Raw genomic sequence first — 17,906 nt, 5'->3', positions numbered from 1 at the left:
GTATTAGCTCCTGCAGATTTTGTATACAGGACTCAGTTCTCCCCCTCACCCTGCCCCATTTTTTATAGGAACAACTGAAGTAAGAGCCTGCCAAAAGCATGGCATGATTTAGCAACTTCTGAGTTATATATAACCTGAACTATTAAGTGACTTAATTTTCTAAAAGCTTACCTATTTTTATTCCCATTAGCCCTGATAGCCTTTCATTTAGCATTCTTCTCAAACAGGCAACTCTTTTACATCACCTTCCAATTCAAAGAAACCTCCAGTGCTTCATGAATAGAGAATTTCATGTATGGGCTGGAGAGAGCAGAGGGGCAGACCGCTCTTAACAGTGATTAGTGGCAACTTGAAAACAGAGTAAAGAAGATATCTCAAAATGGCAGGGGGCACTTTGGATGAGAAAAATTGCATTGACTAACTTGCAGCTATGTAGAATTTCACCACATTATCCTATCTCCATAACTCCTCTGGCACATGCCATGGGAACCTTCCTAACCACATTGGCTACCTTCCTGGTTTTTGCATCCCTGGAATCTTCCCACAGGCAAGCGCCCCAAGCATCCTGCAAATACTTTCCTTCTCAACTGACTGAGAGGGAAGTGTGCCACCTACTGAAGGACCTCAGCCACTTTCTATATGTCTTGGATTTTCTTAAGTTCCTTCCCATTTCTGAACTTTCCAGGCCTTCAGACTACTGAATTTAATTAGAAATTAATCTTTGGTTTATGAAAGTTTGTAAACTCAGCAACTGGAAGGTCATGAATATGGACATGAGCAAATGTAATCCAGACTGATTCCATACAATTCATGTGTAAGCAGCATAATTTGATAAATCATCTGTCTGAAAGCAGTTACTCCTACATTGTCACTTTTTGCTAGAAATGAGATAAATATCAAGAATTATCACTACAAATATAAGAAAACACTAGACTTGTAGATGATTAGTAAAACACGCAGATGAGTTGGCAGCACTGACATGCATGGTATTTGCTGTTTAGGTGTTAGTTAGGCATTTTTAATAAATGAGTGAACAGCTTCACTGCCAGGCAGTAGCTGCCTCTGATGGTGGGTGGGCTTTGTTCAAATAATCATTTGGTTGAACAAGCTCAAAGCAAACTTTACACAGCTGTTGTCATAACTTGCTGTTTGACGCACCTAGAGAGTGTCCTTTGGTTACCTGAGTCTCACACCACTGAGTTATTCATGCACACTACTGCATGATTTTGACTACCAAAAAAGTTGAAACAGATGTCAGTGTTGTTTCAAGTGTTTTAATAGTGGATCATAAATAAATAATTTAAGACAAATTTATTTTATAAATATCTATGCAGCTGCTTAACTAAAAAATTTTCAGCATTGAGGTTCATCAGAGCCTTTCACTTTTGAGTCAACAATACAAGTTCTGTTATGTGCATTACAGTAGATGATCAAAAGTTCTAAAATTGTGATTCACTGAAATTAACAGGTAATGTATGCCTGTAAAGTTTCTCACATTTCTGTATTGGGCTGATTAGTTCCTAAGAAATATTGTTCTCAAAAATTCTCAGTAAGAATGTCATCAAAACTTCTGCTGGAATGTAAGAAATAAAATAATGTGGTTTAGAATAAATATCTTAATGGATTCACAGTTTGAGGATGTGTAAAATAAAAGTTTGAAGTGTTTCTACCAGTTTTGTCAGTCTTAACCAACTTGTCATACAATACATTAAAATCTTTGTAATACCTGAAACTGGACCATTCGAGATTTCACATATGTACTACGTGTAAGGAAAATAAAATTCACTGTCAGCAAGCACAAAACAGGGAGAAATCTAACTCTAGATTCACAATCATGTCTAAACCAACTGTCAGTTTAAAAAGTTCTGGAAGTCATCGCAGACAGTCCAGCAAAACTATCAGCCCAGTGACCAATGAAAGCACCGTTTCAGGAATAATTCAGAAACAAAAGGGATAAAAAAGTTTTGCACCTGTATAGATACAGGTGGCACACACCAAATACTCTTCTGCTCAGGCACAATCTGAAAAATAACTTGGTGCCATCTTTCCCATCTTTCTTCTTTCCCATCAAGAAAATGAGGAGGTTCAGCAGATTTAACAGGCAAAAACCCCCACTTACTTAACCCAGTGCATGGCAGAAGAATGCTGTGGGGTGCCAGACTAGGAATGTCTTGAAAACAAGATTCACCTCATTAGCTGTGACATAGTCCCTTACTGGCTATTAAAAAAGCTCATATATGTGCAGATGCTTAGGGGTCGGTCCCTAAACCACTCATTGCCTGGCAGAAGTAGGTGTATCATAGAAAAACTATAGGAGATAAAAGAGGAAATTCTTTTCCTAAGTGGTGTAACTGGCCACACTTTGAGGACAACAAATTACATGGAGTTCTTATCTGGCTGAAATAATGGTAGCTCTTATCTTCTTACTAATTTATGGTGGGTTGTTTCAGGGGGTTTTTCCAGTCACAAATGGCCTCTCTGCAAATGTCTGACAAAATTTGGGCTTTTAAAATTATTTTCAATTTCAAAGACTGTATGGAGAAAATTTCAGTTCATCCTTGAATTATTTTTCTTCTTCATAATGGAAGAGACATTGCAGAGCATGTTGTATTTTCTGCTTTAAAAGCCTAAATGCATTAAAGATCTCCAACAAATTACTGATTTGTCATAATGTAACCAATTCTAATAGCTAAAATATCAATATAAACTCTATTTCCTGAATACCACAGGTGTGTAAATGTGAAATACCCAGGGATCAAACTTTGTATTACCTGAGTTTTTGAACTTATAATATTTTTGAGCCATTGGCAGCCCAATTAGGTGTTCAGCACATGTCTTGAATTTCAGAATCCATACACCCTTCATCTGGAATAAAGAGATATGAAGGAGATGTGAGTCATTAATCATATTCAGGAAACAGGTTTCTGAAAATTAATACATGACCAGTTGCCAGTAAGTAGCCATCTGCTACATATATGAAAAAAAGTATGTTCTAAAGCTACATATTTTAATGACAGTTTTAAAATGCTCAAATTGTAAATGGTAATGGAAACAGTGTTTCTCTAATGAAATGTCTAATATCACTTAAGACCCACTAAGGGCTGCACAATGATTCTGATCAATTGGAGCTGAGTAAAATTGCATAGTCAGTATAGTACAGACAAGTCTGAAGTCAAGCTGGTGTGTAAAGGCATAAATTACTGTTAAGTGCAGGAATAAACCTAGTGATTTCAGTGGTGTTGTCTTGGGCTTACAGTTAAACAAATGCTTAAGTGTCCTAGACTTCACAATCCTGTGCTCTCTCCATCGTTACTCGCAGACATTGACATTTCTTGCACACCTCCAGGAGAAGACATTCAATTTGGTCCCATGCCTATCTGACTATGAGTATGCAAGTACATGGTTTTCTTACTTTTTGAAAACTTTGGGATTTTTGAAGTGGATGGACACTATTAAATTCAAACAGGTTACATTCATTGGATGTTTTCAGTTGTAATCTTAGTATGTGTCATCACTGCTGGGATTGTGGGGGGCGAGGGGAAAGAGTCAAATTGTATTCTTGGTCAATAAGTACATTGTCAGACTGTTTAAGAAGCATATTTACCCAAAAACTAAGAATGGAAATTGTCAGTGCAATTACAATGTTTTGGCAAGGAACTAGCATGAAGCCTGGGAAAAGTATGTTGGTGGATACCAATATGTACAAAAAGAGATTCACTCCTGGGCTTACAGCATGGCCAGCAGTGTTCCTGGCTCAAGGTCTGTGGACTGTAGAAATTAATAAAACAGCAAATTCAAAGTTCCATTCCAATCTTCACTTAAACTGTAATTATATTTCAACAATCCAGAAACTTTTGAAACTGCAGAAAAGTTGGCACTAGATAACCCTCCATGCTATGAGCAATAGGCACTCACAGCCATACAATAAATTAAAAACAAACTTCTCTTCTGCAGGTAGGTGCAAAAATCTGTTAAATACTTTAGGTGAAATTCTTTTCTTTCAAAAGATCAAAATTGCATCTTCAGCTTCTGTGTACAAACCAAAATATGGCTAAAGATAGTTGATAATTGTAGGCAACAGATGTTCTGAGGTGCAATTTAACTCTGATTTTGGTCAAAAGATACAATGTGAAAAATATTCTAGCAGCAAGATACAATGAGAAGTAGGACCTCGCATGGGGGGGGGGGGGGGGGGGGGGAGAATCACTGAAATCAAACGAAGAGATTGGCCAGTCCTCTTCAGTGCAGGTCATCTATTATCATCCCATCAGAACTTCAGAGATTGATAGTTATTAGCCATCTACATTACTATAATAAGATATTGCCCACATACTCTGTACTGTTCAAGATCCCGCAACTGAAGAAGAAGGTCTGTGGAATGCCTGACAAACTTGTAAGTACTGAGAAAACAGAAGAGTTCGAGTTTTGCTTCAGTGAAATGCTGTTAGTGAAATCATGAATAAAATCTTCTGGTAAAGAAATATTTGAGGGCCAACAAATCAGGTAGCTGCTGAACTCAACTTGTCTACAGTTTGGGATCTTTACTTACACTGTCTTAGACATACTAGCTGACTTACAGTGCAGTACTCACAAGCTTTTTTATATCCCTTGTTTTCCTCTCCAAGGCCACAGGAGACAGGACAGCAATGAGAAACAGTGCAGAACTAGATTTTTCCTCCATACCCTAGGTTCTGATAACAGATCAGGTTAGTATGGAAATCTGAATCCAAACTTATTTAAAGATGTTTAGGTTGTCTTTAATTTTATATGGGACTCCTACAATACAGAAGACAACAAAGCTATTGCTATAGTAGTCAATGAAGCAGGGATCATCCCTGAGGATTTGTATCTTTATTGCCCTGTATCTTTAATGCCTTCCCAAAATAGTGTGGCACCACACACACACTCTACCTAAGAGAATGAAAATATGCCAACCAGCAAGTTGAGGGCTGGCTGGCAATGTGCAGAGGGAAATGCAGTACATATTGGCAGGAAGTGAAAAAATAAAGTTATGCTTGATGGCAAGAGAAATACTGAGAAGGAAATTAGCTCAATTCAGGAAGCTCTTAATAATATGTTTAAAAATAAAGCATATGTTTCAGTATCTTCTTATCAATAGCCTGTGTGCCTCAAGTTAGGCACATATTTGAGCATCTTGCTGAGCTGGGGCTCTGCAGTGAAGTTTCACAAGCTGCTTAAAGTGATATAAGTCTGTGGTGTCACTGAGAGATGTGAACCTCTCCTTCCCAATGTCCCCAGCCCTGTTGTTCCACCACCTCTCCTCTCCTAGCACTAGAACTTGTGGGAGCTGTACTGTCAGCAGCATCAGCAATGCGCTTGCAATGGGGGCTGGAGGAAAAGAGCAGGTAGGGAGAGGGCAAGACTGGCTTTTTCTGCACATGCATGTGAACTGGACGCAAGCTGAAGACACTTGTCAAACCATACTCTGTGTGTCCTCAGCCACTCCACTCCTCTTTTAGCAAAGCTAAAGAGAATTCAAACTCATCTTGGATGGCCTGTCTGGGCCTTTGCAACCTTTTTTTGAAGTGGTTAAATAGTCACCATATGTCCATGTCAGATATATATCCTTCTACATGATTTGAAAGAAATTAAAAAGTATTAATTTGCATTTGCAGAACAAACATTTCTAAAAATTGTGTTCGGGTTTTTTTTTCTTGTTTTACTGGAGAAGTGCCTGACAGATGGTTTGAGTGAGGAGTGGTGAGGAACTTAAACCAATTTCCCAGTGTTCTGTTAGCTATTTACAGTTTCTGTTGCACACTTGCATCGTTCATAATCTTTCATAAAATTCGACTTTACCTTTCAATGTATAAGGAAAAAAATGTTGTGATATTCTGTACTGATACCACTGTATGATACTGTTCAAGATATTGGTCTCCATCATTCAATGTACAGTGCAGATACAGACCAGTTCATTAGTCAGGATGAGACAATAAAACAGCTCTAACCATTTAAAACCTATTAATCTGGACAGCACCATTAGCATAAGCAATAATTTATTATTATGAAATTAAATCCATTGTAAGTATCTTGAGTGTCCAATCAGGTTAGTAATAAACTGACTAAAGCTATCTACCCAAATGACTGTACTCCTTGATGGAATGCTTTTGGGATTTCTATGCATTAATCTGACTTTTAGTGGGCTGTACTGTTATTTATAATTCTGATAAACTGACTTTCATAACATGTAGAACAGCTAAACATTTTAGAATAGTTAGAACGGTTTCATAGGCTCTGTGATCAATATTTTTTTTCTCCCTTTAGAGGGCAAAAGGCATTTTCTGCCATATCACAGTTCCATCAGTTAGATAATTCCTAATCAATATGAAACTTGACTATGTATGTTTTCCTTCAGAAAAAATTTTACAGAATTTATGTTAAAGGAAACAGCAATGAAGACAAGATTTAAAATACTTGAAAAAAAAAAAAAACCAGGATGCTGAATGGATATTCCAGAGGACAAGACTAACTTGTTTTCATTGTTCCCATGGAGCTGGAGCCCTGCTAGCACTGGCTGAGCACAGCACACTGGGTGTGCTGGTCTGTTGGGACAGACTAGGATTAAGACTGACCCTCAAAAATACTTTAGCTATTTAGAAGTGACAGAATAAAGTCACGGATTTACTAAGAAGAATTTTAAGAAGAGAGGTAGGGAGTTTGAACTATTTAACCGAAATGTGTAACTTTTATTCCTAAGGACATGGGTATGGGGTTTTGTCCATTAATTTTAAATTATTTGCCTGACTATTTTAAAAACCTGATATTTCTTGTAAATGCTGCATATGCTAAATATTGTGTATATGTAGGTGTAATGCATGGTAAAATGTAGGGGTCAGTTAAAAGGAACTCTAGGCTTCCCCAAAGGCTTTGCCAATGGAGGCTGTCTCTTTATTGCAGTTACTCCTGCTGCAGCATGTGACTGGTTCTAAGACATTTATTCTTCCCAGTCTCCTGTATAAGCAAGAAAATTGACCTCTTTTATAGATGGGAAGCTGAAGGTAAAAGATTACTTCACTTTGCACTGGTGGGCAAGAAAATCAGCAAGAGCAGACCTCCCTGATGGTCTCTGTGACCTTTTTTATAGAGTGGATACAATGTCTCCTCTTTTGGTGCCTCTCCACCAAATAGTTTGATGGGGTTGGCAAATAGGACAGCAAGTAGAATCAAGAACTTGATTCTATTTATCAGAAGTCAGATGTTAAGCAATTGCTGTCATTGTCAGCAATTGCATCCCATACATATTTTGAGATATACAGATAAATTATTTCCCAGCGCTCTTCTTCATGCTGTAGAGCTATGCTTTCACAGGGACAAATGTGGGATAAGCTGTTTGAATCCCACTGACAGGAGATTTTTATCACTGCTTTGAACTTTTTAAATGCCATTGGAAATGAATTTGGTAGGATCAGCATCAAGTTTAACTGGTCCCCAGTCTCAGTCCAGTAACTTACTCCAATGGTGGGATTATGGGCAAGGAACCAGAACAAATACCCAAGTTCACAGGATATCAGGAGTCAACTGGGGTAAACTAAGTTGCAGCATTGATGGGCTGGGATGGGAAGAAGGGGGCTGTGTTGCTTTCATTTTCCTGTTGCTTCCATTTTTCTGTTATCTGATACATCTTGGTACTCAGCACAAGATTTTTCTTGAAGCTGTTGTGATTTTCGCCTGAAGTAAGAAAATATATGACTGGGTCTTTTCTGACAAACTGACAGGGCAATAACTTATATACATGAATCTGATTAGTTGACAGTAAAGATACATGGGATGTGTTATTTGAAGGACATGAACAGTTGTTATTTTTCAGCCTGAAACAACTTTGCTCTCCTGAATGCAAAAACCTGCCAAGAAAAGTAGAGTGAACGTAGCTCAGCGTTATAAAGCTGACAATAAGATACGCCTAGTATTTTAAGCTGGCCTCTACTCCTTTTTCCAAGGTTCAGCCATAACAATCATTCATCTGAAAGTCAGATTGTTTTGTGTGATTTTCCAACATAGCATGACTCAGTTGCTTAAAGTCTTTGAAATTCAAGAAGGAAATAACCTAATGTAATCAGAAGCAAAATCTACTGAATTTTAAATCACAGAGCATCTCTCAGGCTCACTGTTTCTCCCTTATGCATGGGTATATAAATTTAATTTGAGGATAAGAGATGTAGCTTTCTCCTACAAAATTAACAGATTAAACAGGAGTGAATACTTTTCTGACAGTCCTTCGAAGAAAGTTTTTGCTGGTTAAACTAAACAGGCTTGCACTCTGATAATTTTTGGCTGTTTTCACTACAGCCAAAGCAGTTTATGCATTTATTAATACAGAGACATGCTTACTTCATTTACTGTTCCTCTTTTAGTCTTCTTTTAAAGCAAAAGCATATTCAGTGAGCAATTGAATTACATTATTTAAATATGCTTTATGATCTATGCAGCAAAGCTTAATATCCTCCCTGATTTCCTTCAGTGAGGTTTCTGTGAGGCTAAGCAGAAGCTTTCAGTGAGGTTTCTGTGAGGCTGAACTGTGCTTCACAGTGTAGTCCTGTACCTCTTCCCTCTTGAAAGGGAGAAAGCTGAGGGGACAGTGGGACCACTGACTTTCTCCTGATTTACAGGAAGGATCTTGTACCCTGTGACTTACTCTGAGGCTCACTTCAAGCCCAGACTCCTATGGAAGAGGAGCTGCTCTGGGGGAAGCCAGGCTATCAGCCAGGCATGCAGGACCATAGTCGAGAGAGAAGCAATCCAGGCTGGGGCAGACACAGCCAGCTGGACACAGGCCTGACCTGATGGTGAGGAAACATCTTTTGCAGAACTTTGCTGCAACCAGACTAGGGACCTTCTGGCTCATCTGAACAGATAGAAATTTTGCTCTTGGTGCTGTCAACAGCTTTGATGTGGCATATTTTCCAGTTTATCCAGTCTACATTTTCATGAGAAGAGAAACTTCCTCTGGACAAGGTTTTTATTACCAAGGGAGGAGATAGTGTCACCTATCAATTCCCCTGGCCTGTCTGGGGACTCCTCTTAACCAAGGAAGACATTATTAATGAGAACCCAAATCTTTGCTCCCTGGCTTAATGCAAGTGATGAACGTGGCTAACATGGCATGTGGTAGAGAGTAGAATCAGACTTGCTCCCTCACCATCATCTCATGAGCGCCTTAAAGGCTAAGCAGAACAGTCAAATTTTCTACAGATGACCCTTTTTCCTTTGAATAAAACAAGCTGTCAGCAGCCAGTGTCACAATAGTCCTCAGTCCTGCTTCAGAGATGAAATCTGAACATTAATCTCCAAAATAAAGTATTTTATTATTTATGCAAAATATATAGTCGCCAAAAATAATTAGAATCCTTCCCCACCCAAACATATCCTCTAAGATGTAAGAGAGAACAAGAAGTGGAAGTTGCAGATTATAATTGCTACTGGGCAGAACTTAAACAAACTTTCTCATATACTTCATGATTTCTTTAACTCCTGGATTATTTGGGGAGAAATGTTACCCTTTCAGTTTCTTGTGTCCATTCTTTCTCTGCTCTCTTTTACCCATCTTTCCCACAGTATAGTGTTTCAGGTCACGTAAAAAAGGTTTTTCACATTTGAGTTATTTGCATATGCCCTTGCAGACCAACAGTTTGATGGCAATTTGCTATCCACTTGCAGCCACAGACCTCTCACTTTGAACACCAGGAAGTGAAGGAACCATGCAAAACAGGATAGCAGCACTTGAATATTGTATTACCCATATAAAGATTAAATGCAATGGGCTATCAAAAGTAAGAAGGCTCTTAGGAGCATCAAAGTAAAAACAAAGGCATTATGTAAGGACAAATAAATCATTAATTAGATTGATAGAACGTACAACGGAAGAATTTTATTTCAATGAACTATAGATATATATTTGCAACAAATCTATATGTAAACTATAGACACATATTTGAAAACAAATCTATATGTAAACTGTTGATCACTACATAATTTTCCTTATGTACTGATGAATTACAATCACAAATTTCTACCTATAAGTGAAAGTTTCACTGGCAGTCTGGCACAGTGGCTGTTTCTATAGATTTGTTAGACAACTTGGCCAGCAGTTCTGCAATTTCACATTTGAGTTCCTTCAAAATCTTGGTTGAATGCCAGCCTGCCCTGGTGATTTACGGGTATCTGTCTATTTGATTTAATTCTGTTTGGATCCGTGTTCCTAAAGCTGAAGGAAATGGGAGCAGGGACTTGAAGTAAACCATCTTTGTCTCAGCCACATTGCCAAAGCAGTAGTTGTTGCGGTGTGATGTCATGGCTTGCCTCAGTTATCCGCGTCCTTCCCCAGGTGTCAGTCACCCCTCCTTTCCCCACCCTTGACCCCTGCTGGGCACTGTCTATCAACCCAGAAATTCCAGACAGCATCAAGTGATTGGCAGGTTCAAAGGATGCTCTCCACCCCCTGGGGGCCATTGGCCCACCCACGTGTCCCTCTCACCTGAGACCCCCTCCCCCTGTGCCTGGTTGGTGCTCCCTGGGTCCCCTCCCCTGGCCCTCTGCCCAGGTAAAAGGGTGAGCACACCACGAGGTCGGGAGTTCTGTTGGAGTTGTTGCAGGATTCAGAGGCTATGCGGCCCAGAATAAAAAATGTGAATTAAAAACTCTCCATCGGGACCCACTCCTTCTTTCACCATCGCCTTAAAGGTTTCTCCAGCTCAGGGAGGCCTGAGGAGTGACCCTCTTCAACAGCAAGTTCCATCCCTAAGCGCTGGAGCTCGGGACATGCCTGGACTTGTCCCCATGTGCTCATAGCTAGCCAGAGCGACTCTGGGGTGCAAAACTCCAAAGGTCCCACTATTTGGTTCAGCAGCAGAGACCAGACAGATCAAGGCAGTCCCGTTCAGTAATATTGGTAAAATCCAAGAGTAATGATATGTTAAAATGGAAATTTGTGGGAAAAAAACCTGGTTATATCCAGTCACCCTCATGCAATCAGCATTGTGCTAAAAACATTGGGCAGGGTAATGACAACTATCATAAAGGCAGTAGTGAGGCACCTTTGGATTTGCACATCTGTCAAAGCAATGCCTGCCTACTTATGAGATGACAAAACGAGCTAAATTAAGAATGATCAGGGAACCCCATTCACATTATTGAAGCATCATACAGTAAGTGCAAGAGACAGGTGGCATAAGTGCTAAAACAAGGATGGAGAGTGTGTGCTGCAGGGAATCAATCTACTGCATTAACGGCTAATGGCACACTCAGTATTTATCCATTATTTATCACATAAATGAGTATGTACTGTCTAGACTGCAGAGGTGCTTTCACAACTAGAATGACACTAATTACTGAAAATTAAAAAATGAGAGATGATCTTAATAAGTGAATTGAAAATTAGCAAATGGTAACAAACTCCACGGGTATATCTGCTCAAACTAATAACGGTGGGTTTTGCTTTGCTTTTACGAAAATTATGTAATCCATCACTATAATTTTAGAGTTTAAAGAATAATGCAAAATCTGGAAAAAAAGGTAGAGGACTTAGGATGTAATCACTTCCTGCCACTATCACATGCTTTCATTTACATGCATACTCTTCATTCTGAGATGCTTTTTGTTTTGCTTTAATATTCTGCTCATTTATTTTCCCTTTATACTTACTGGTACATTAGTGAAAATGAAGAATATCTGCTCACACTGAGAAAATAATTCTGTTACTCACCATGTACTATGTTCCAGTTGTGGCATACAAACCATACTCTATGCATTGTTTTTAATGTTTTAATGATACCAGAACACTGGCCTTGAGTAAGTTACATGAGCTCAGGATTGATCATGTATCATTATCAGTGGAAGCTGCATCATTACATTCAGAAGAAGAAGCGTCAAATTTTCACCTGAGACCTACTGACAGTATTAAAATTGGAAAAAAAAATTAGATGGTTTATTGAATCAGGAAACTTAGAGATTAATTCTAATAAAAGTAGCACAAGGTTTTTTAGGCATGCTAATTTGTTAAGGAAGGATAGAAGAATGATATCAAATAAGTGAAAAAGAAGCCCTTAAGTGTTCCTACTATATTAAACATCTTAAAAAGATGACTTCTACATTAAGAGAATTTTGTTCCTAGATACTTACGTAACCATTTAAAATTTATACTAATGCTAAATGTTAGCTATTTGCATTCATCTGCATTACACCCTATCCTCACCACAGACCAGGAATTCCCAAGAGACAAATTATTATATCTTGCAGTTGATAAGGTTTTTAACTAGATATGCTGGCCCTGAAAGAAACCTGTGTACTTCGTCCATGTGAATCCATCATAACTGGTCATAAGCATCAAACTGTTGTCCTGCAGTGAATCCCTTACAAGGAAAATAGACACATTTGGATATGTTTTCTGTGACAAAGTGAAAAACATAAAATTTCCTCAGCTGCCATCAGAAATGTCTGAAATTTTAAAAATCCCTATCTCCAATCATTTCTGGAAATATCCATGATATAATTTACTCTGATAAGAAGGATATATGTTATATTAAGATGCCAAGAAGGATATATGTTATATTAAGATGCCAACAACAAAAAACCAAACAAACAAAACCAAAATACAAAACCCTCTCAAACCCAGAATTGCCTAGGTTAAGAAAACATAGAGGACAGTTTCACGATTAATCTAAATCAGCCAAAATTAAATGGAGTATTACAAAGATTTAGACTGTGTTCTGAATCACAGTGTGCCATCTGGGCTGCTCATAAATTATAAAGCTGCTAGGCCACTGGCTGCATAAGTTCATGCAAGGCTTGCAGATGCTTGAGAATAGATTGTAATTTTTGTAAAATGTTCATAAACAGGATTTCTTCTCCCTCATTCACATGAATATTTTGGTTAAAAATTTGCAGTCCTGTGCATTTTTAATTATCCCTAGCAGTTGTACATTACTAGCATAAATAGTCAGATTTACCAGTTAATGTACTCCAAAAAGGCACCTAAAGGCTTTCAAAGGTATCTTAATTATCATATTTACAGTTTCCAGGGTTACTTCCAGCAAAGACATCCTAATTCAACCTCTCCTGGTTCATTCAATTGCACTTTATTAGCTAGTAACTATACTGCTAAGACTTATAGTAATGCTGCTCCACATCTGCTTTAACTGCTGTCTCTCCATGATGCATATGTGAAATGGACACAATTGTGTTCCTTCTATAAACAGAAAAAAAAGGCAAAGTGACTTGTGGCTAGTGAATTTGAGCTTCATGGGCGGGAGCTCTGGCAGCCAAACATTTCCCATGGATATTAAGTACTAGTTTTTCTTTGCAAACACCTATTTTTCCAGTGTGTCCTCTGCAGTGGTTATGAACATTGTGCTACACTGCTGTCATCCAGGAAAACAAGGATTATGATTATCTCATTCACTTGTAGAGAAATTCCCATGATTTATCTTGAATAGTTTTAAACTGTTCTAATTTTTATTTTTGTTTTAGCCAGTGGGTAGCAATAATCATAACATGAAAAAAGGTATTTGTAAGAAAGTCTGAAGTAATTTCAGTGTGTTCATTTATTCCCATTTGCATTTGTGGCGATTTACCTAAGAGCTCAAATATGCAATTACTCGTTTCTTTCTGCAGGTTGGTCTCAACCTCCTGCTTCTCCCTTCATTTTCTCCTTTAACACACATTATCTTTCCATCCTCTGCAATTAATCTCAAATGACCATCAGACTATAAAAACATACAAAGCTGAACAAACAGTGGAGAAAGTTATTCATGGTTGTTTCCCTAAACTCAGTTTGCAATTCACTTTTTGTGTCACATCAATATGTGTGTTTCCTTCCCTTTTTACTTCTATTTTGAGGTTTCTATTGTAGATTTTTTTTCAAGATCATTTTAAGAGAGGTTTTAGTTATGGAGATGCAGATACCTGGCAGATTAATAAGTGAGGAAATTACAGGAATAGTTTTCTGTCTACCATTTCCACAGTGGCTTTGTGTGTCTGAGAACAAGATTTGAAAGAAGGCTGGAAGAGTGTAAATTAGTGAACGGGGAAGGAGTTTAATCCATCAGCATAGCCATGAACTAAAAAGGCAGGAAAAAAAAGGATGTTCCAGAGGCATGAAGATACCTTACCCGAAGATTTCTTGATGTTGTTCTTATTTTCCAGAGTATGAAATGTTTTTGATAAACAGACAAGAAAAATAAAACAAAATGAAACAAAAAAGCATCAGTATCCAGGAAAACCATCCTACAGAACCATCTGTAGTGCAATATCATCACAGTAAGATGGAGACCTCCTGCCACTGTTAGCCCAGAGAAATGTGGGCCTTCAGCAGCAGATTGTATCAATGGGAAGGACACACATTGAAAAATGACAGTTTCCACAAGTTGTGTGAAAGACATTTTGAGGATGAGCACTAGAATAAAAAATTAGATAGAAAAAGAGCTTCCAGCTGGTGACAGAAAGAGCTTGGTTGCTGCTGTATTGTCTGGCAGAAAGCAGAAAGCCGGAAGTGTGGCATTCTGCTGAGAGTCATTCCTATCAAGAGAGGAGGAATTGGCAACGATCAGCATTCCCTGCACGGGGGCTAGCAGATGATGGGAGGCACCTCCAGGTTTGCTTGGCAGCCCAAACACAATACAAGCTTCTGCAAAAGCATCAAAGCAAAACCAGTTGAAAAAACTGGGCATGCCAAGTCTTTGAGATGGATATTTAGCCACTCCTGTCCTTGCTAGCCACTGCTGTCTCTCTGCTACTGAATGAAACACCCTCTCTGTCTGGCTGTTGTGTTAGATGTGTATTACCACCCTCCCTTATCAGCTAAATCTTACTGCAGCTGAACCAGACAATTTTGTCATTCACAATAGAAGATATTTTATGTTTACTCTATTTTCCAGTACTGCCTATGAGTTGGTTGTCACAGAAAAAATAACATTGTTTGTTTAAGAAGATTCTGTATTTTTTAGTATTTCATGTTTCCTCAGAAGTCCAGGATGTAACTGGGTGAAGTAAAGTTACATATTTATAATTTCAAAATAAATTAAGAACTAATTGCTGAGATGAACTTCCAGTCAGGACACAAGACATAAGGTTTTACTAGTCCAGAATTATGAATAGGAATTTGGGGTACAGACATGGTGCAAACAAATAAGTCTACAACTTCTGATGGGCAATTTCAGGGTAGAGATTTGTTCCAATTCAATTAATAAAATATACATGTAAAGTCTCCAGCACAACTTAGCAATTATATAACTTTTTTTATGCAAGCAATGCTACAAAAGTGGTGTGGAGCACCACTCCCATTCCTTCTTATCTTAGTAACTCCTTTGGTCAGGTGTTCAGAGGAGGTAGCACAGTGATGTACTTAGGGGATTTAAGAGAAATTATTTTGACATCAGAGAAATTATTTTAACATCAGAGAAATTATTTTAAGAATCAACAATTTAATTTATTGTCAATGTTAAATCTAAGAATTTAAACTAATAATTACAATTTGCAATTTAAATTAATTGTTAAAATTACAAATTAACAACTTTTAATCTAGAAAGTGCAGGTTGACTTGGTGAGCTATGCGTTAGTCACTAAGTGTAAATGCAAATGTATCTCCATTTACACTAACACATCACATCAACTTGTTGAGGTTGGAAGGGACCTTTTGAGAACATATTGTTGAATCCCCCTGCTCAACTGGGGTCAACTACACCAGATTGCCCAGGATCATGTCTAAATGGGTTTTAAATACCGCCACAGATGTAGAATCCACAGTCTATCTAAGCAACCTGCTCCCATGAGCAACCAGTCTGAGGGTAAACAGCATTTTCTTACATTCAGATGGGATTTCATGTGTTTCAATGGTAACTAGTAAAAATTCTTGTGCCAGGATTGACTTCTATCAAAAGAAGAGAAGGCAGATCCTTAGTGTGCAGTTCCACACAGGGTTAATTTTTTTGGTGTTACAATTATTTGTGGAAAATTGGTTTGTCTTCATTTGTGCATTTTTAATGAATTAGAAGCTGACTCATATTTCCCCATGGCAAACAGTTCTGTTTTTTTACTGCTCACTGGTATTCCTAAACAACAGTGCATATCCACCAAGGTTAATTAACAGCAAGGTTATGGGTTCAACCCCTGTATGAGCCATTTACTTAAGAGCAGGACTTGGTGATCCTTGTGGGTCCCTTCCAACTCAGAATATTCTGTGAATCTTTTGACCCCAAGATTAGCTCAGTTGGTTAGAGCATGGTGCTAATATCCAGCTCATTCCAAGAACTTGACAATAGCTAGATGTAGTGTAAGGGATAAGTTCTTAAAACAGGACAGCAGATAATTTATAACTGTGCACTGCATGTTCCTAACCATTTCCCAAAAGCCACATCCTTCTGTGGGACTGCATGCTACAGCAGGAGAATATTTGCTCCGGTTTACAGAGGGCCATATGATCTGTGGGCAGATGGAATACTCCCAGTCAGTAGCACACTTCTGTGCCTCAGGGCCTGGTACCTGACTTCCCTTTCTGCCCTAACACTCTCTGATGTACTCAACAGAAAGTATATGAAACTGAGATATTCAATCCTAACCGAGAAACAGCTTTGTTACATACAAACTCTTTGATCCAAATGTGGAGAAAACTAATCTGCTTACACAGTCCCTGCATCACATTCAAAATTCCTGATCTGTACAATAAGGTTGTTTTTTTTTTATAAAATCATCCCTTTGGGGCACTATAATCTAAGAGGGAAAATGAACATAGCGAGTTTTTTCACTCATTTCATCTTTATAGCAAGAAAGTTCATGTTTTTTCAGGATAAAGCCAAGTCTAACTTACAGAGAGGGTAACTCAATTTCCACGTACCCCAAGCTTTGTTTCACTAATCTCCTGGTTATCTCTGCTCCAGCTTTTTTCTCCATTGTTAAATACATATAGACAGATATACAGTACAATATGCAGCACAAAATATGCCAAATTAGTAACTTCATTGTAGTTCTTAAAGCTAAATGTGAAGGTAAATTGGCAATAATCAGTCATCGGAAAACGAAGCAGTTCCATAAATCTAGACACTTTGCTCTTTATACCAGGTATGAATGCAGTCTTTTAATTTTTATTATCTTTTTTCCTCCATCCTTCAATCTTTATTATATAGTTAATTTATAGCTTTATTCAAAGTAAATGAAGAAATAAAATGTTGCTTAAACTTTATTAGTACTTTTAATAACAGGCCTAGTTACAGCATCTGTCTTTACCAAACATTTTGAGTTGAATCCTCCCCTGATACATGAGGCCATTTCCTCCTCAAGTGGTACTTCATTCAACTGAAGAGCTACATATTAAACACATACATTAACTGAGAGCATTTCTAAAAACTCTTCTCTTAGGCACTGAGAAGGTTTTTCAACAATTTCCTCTTGATTTTTAACTTGCATTGTTTCAGTAATTTCACTTATGTTCCTCACAAGAAAGCTTAATTTTCACATGTCTGCTTATGTGAGAGTCACACTCCCACACATCCAAGTACTTACCTTGGCACAGTTTGTACTCTATGCCTCAGATATTAGAAATTGCAGTATCAGGTGCATCATCATGAGCACATTGTGTTGAGGCTGTATTACCAACTTCCTACAAGTAAAAGCATTTGTTATTATTTTTTTTCATTATTATTATCATTATTTCATTATTATTATCATTATTATTATTATTATCATTGCTTTGGAGGGAAGTGTTTGTGGCATAATTCCTTGTAGACAACTAATCTGCATTTAAAGCAATTAAAGAAAGGCCCATTGTGGGCCTCTCTCCCAGATAATTCACCAATAGCTTTTGATATTCACAAAATAAAATGCTGTTCAGAAATTCAAATGTCATTTGTTTAAAAAATGGAAAGCAAACAAAACCCAAAGCCATCAAAAAAAACCCCAAG

The sequence above is a fragment of the Onychostruthus taczanowskii genome, unplaced genomic scaffold (assembly GCF_017590055.1).
Source record: "Onychostruthus taczanowskii isolate IOZ18803 unplaced genomic scaffold, ASM1759005v1 scaffold8, whole genome shotgun sequence".
In the NCBI taxonomy this organism is placed as follows: domain Eukaryota; kingdom Metazoa; phylum Chordata; class Aves; order Passeriformes; family Passeridae; genus Onychostruthus; species Onychostruthus taczanowskii.
Note: the sequence above shows the minus strand (reverse complement) of the source record.